Below are 3,150 nucleotides of genomic sequence, written 5' to 3'. Positions count from 1 at the left end.
TTGGGGGAAAGGGTTGAAGAGAGACTGAACAGAATGGGATTTTTTCTTGGTTTGTGTATGTGTAGCTATGTAATCTTGGATGAGCAATTTAACTTCTTGAAGCCTCAATTTCTTCATTGGTAAAACAGAGATAATACTAATGTTATGTGAAAATGAAGTAAGATAATACATGTGACAACGAATACTGAAGGAAACTTTTTGTGTTCACCTGAAATCAACAATGGAGCTCAAGTCCAGGGACCATGACTTAGAACCCCATATTTACAGGGCAGCAGCCAGCAGTTGGGGCCACAGAGCCCTCTAGGGTCTTCTAAAAAGGGGGGAAAGGCTGGGCGTGGTGGCTTACACCTGTAATCCCAGGACTTTGGGAGGCCAAGGCTGGCAGATCACGAGGTCAGGAGTTCAAGACCAGCCTGGCCAGCATGGTAAAACCCAGTTTCTACTAAAAATACAAAAAATTAGTCGGGCATGGTGGTGCATGCCTGTAATCCCAGCTACTCAGGAGGCTGAGGCAGGAGAATTTCTTGAACCTGGGAGGTGGAGTTTGCAGTAAGTGAAGATGGCACCACTGCACTCCAGCCTGGGTGACAGGGCGAGAATCCATCTCAAAAAAAAAAAAAAAAAAAGAAAGAAAAAAAGGTGTGGTGGAATAGTCTTAGCACAATCAACCATAATCACTAGACCCTTGCTAATCTACGTGTGGTCCATAAACCAGCAGCATCAGCATCACCTGGGAACCTGATAGGAATCTCAGGCCCCACCTCACAATTATGGAGTTAGAATCTTCATTCTAAAAAGTTCCTGGGTGACTCAGGTGCACATTAAGTTTTGATTAACACTCGCTTAGACCATCTGTATAAACTTTAGTTTATACAAGCAAAAGACAGGTGAGGAAAAGAGAAGGAAATCTTCAGATTAATGAGTTGTCAGCTCCTTTAGGTTGGGGAGAGACATGACTATGGGTTTTCTCTCCCAAGGGGCATGGTTTAACTAAGTGTGCAGAGGAGCTAGGTAGGTAGAGCATCAGATGAATCACTTGAAAAGATTAAGGATCTCTGCAAGAAGGAGAAGTTGGCATTTTAAGTAGCTTTTTGATCATTTTGTGGCTACGTGAAACAAAAAATAGCAAATTGGTGAGAGGTAATAGAGTAAACATAGTGGGAGCATAATGCAGAGGCAAGCTGCATCCTCCTCATTTTGTGGGGCTGAAATTCCTGAGTTTCTGTATGGCAGGAAACACTGCTAGAGATAGCCAGGGTTGAGCTGCCATTTTGCTAGGGCCCTCCTGCAGAGTGCTGTCCTATGAGCACCTAGGAGGTGGGAGGTGGGAGCTAAGAAGGCAGGAAATTGCTCAGTCAGGTTCAATCTTGTGCTTCTCCACATCAGGGAACTCTGTGATGAAGAAATCTCTAAGGACTCTGAGAAGAATGGTCCTGTACTCAAGTTTGAGTTTTAAACTAGGAAAATGACTAATAATTGAAAATAATGGGAACTCTGTGGAATTTTCTTGGTATGTCATCATGAAATTGCTGTGTAACAAACAACCAAGATCCAAAATAGCAAGACTGGGAGGTATGACTGCAGAAAAAAATTCATCCCATGATAAGAAGCAATGGGTTGAAACTGTCCAATAAACGTTGCTTAACGAAGCCCAGGAGCGATTATAAACATCCAATGAATGGTAGATATTATTATAAAAGTAATATTGAGAAACAACAAAAATATAATTTTCAACAATAAAATATTAAAGTATGATACATCAATATAATAGAATAATATACCAGTAGATATTATGAAGAGAGAAATAATGAAGAGATGCACAGAAGACAGACAGGTTATTAAATAAATGGTCCAATGGTTTTGTTGATATGCACATTTATATTATCTACACATACTTAGGAGGATAGACTTAGTAAAATATAACAGATGATCAGAGTGTTTAATTCTGTGAATAATTTTTATTTTGTAATTTTTCTTATCTACACTTAGTAAATTTTCTTTCATGTATCTACTCATCCTGTAATTAGAGGAAAAAAGATGATACTATCTATCCCCAAATCTCCTGCTATAATTTTACCCCTGTCCTATCTGTTGAAGAACTCTTATTTGGGCACATAACTGTTCATAATTTTGTTCACAAAGAGTTTGTGTGCTGCAGGAAGAGACCAACAAGAAACAGAAGATCAGTCAGTGCATGAGTAGATGACATCTGTGCATCCCATTGTGTGAAAAATAATCTGCTGATTTTGCCCTTTGTTCTAAAATAAATTCATTACATAGGCCATATCATGACTGCTTCTCAACATCTTTATGTATAAAGATGCTTTATATTTGCAAAGCTGTATCTGATTTGCTTTCAATATTCTAGTTCTGGAAACGGCAAACCTAGGTGATTTGACCCTGCTTTCTGTTTTATCAGTAAAACTTCCTCTCCTCTCTTCTGCTCCTCTTTGCAGGCAATAAGACAGCTGTGTATCATCTATGACTGCTGTGAGCATGGGGAGTGTTCCAGGCTAAGTGGGCCTTGGAAGGAGCTGAGAGCATTGCTCTACTGGGACTTCAATTCTGAACCTGAGGGAGTCATGATGACCTCCCCAGAGTTTTTTCTGCTTTGCTAGGTTTGCCCATTTCCCAAATTTCTAGATTGCTATCCCTATACTAAAAGATTACATTGTCAGAGTTGAGACCATGTTGAGCTTTTCTTTGCATGCTCCACCACACCGAGGCCGGTCTTCGGCATATGAGGGGCTAACTTGGAGTGAACTGAATTCGTACTATGTGAAAATATTAAAAGCCTTGAAAATTCATGTGACCCTGCACTAAAACAGATAAAGTTTAGTATAAAAATTTTGGGGTCAAGAATGAAAAGGAGAAGAGATTATTATAAAGTAAGGGTATAAATAAGGTTTTTACTTATATACAAAATGTTTTTGTTTTTTTTTTTTCTTTTTATTACCTCAATTTGGTTCTGTGTCTATGGCTTTTATTCAAAAGTTGAATCCTTCGGAGTCATTGAGCTATTATCATTCCCTATCCCATGTAAAGGAAAACACATCTAGTATGAAGAACTCAGGAATGTTAGTTAAGGGAACCTGTATTGTCACAGGGTCTCCATCACTTACTTTTTTATGTTTCCTTGCAAATCATAGA

General features: G+C 39.0%; 1 long non-coding RNA gene across 1 annotated transcript; it reads left to right on the top strand.

Moving 5' to 3' along the window:
• Positions 1-803: 803 nt before the first annotated feature.
• LOC107974021 (uncharacterized) lies at positions 804-2,722 on the top strand. Its single transcript, XR_001716588.3, has 3 exons — positions 804-887; positions 1,387-1,510; positions 2,457-2,722. It is a non-coding gene; the product is annotated as an uncharacterized LOC107974021 (long non-coding RNA).
• Positions 2,723-3,150: the final 428 nt, after the last annotated feature.

Source organism: Pan troglodytes, chromosome 3, assembly GCF_028858775.2.
Source record: "Pan troglodytes isolate AG18354 chromosome 3, NHGRI_mPanTro3-v2.0_pri, whole genome shotgun sequence".
Classification (NCBI taxonomy): Eukaryota; Metazoa; Chordata; class Mammalia; order Primates; family Hominidae; genus Pan; species Pan troglodytes.
This window is presented reverse-complemented; position numbering and strand designations above follow the sequence as displayed.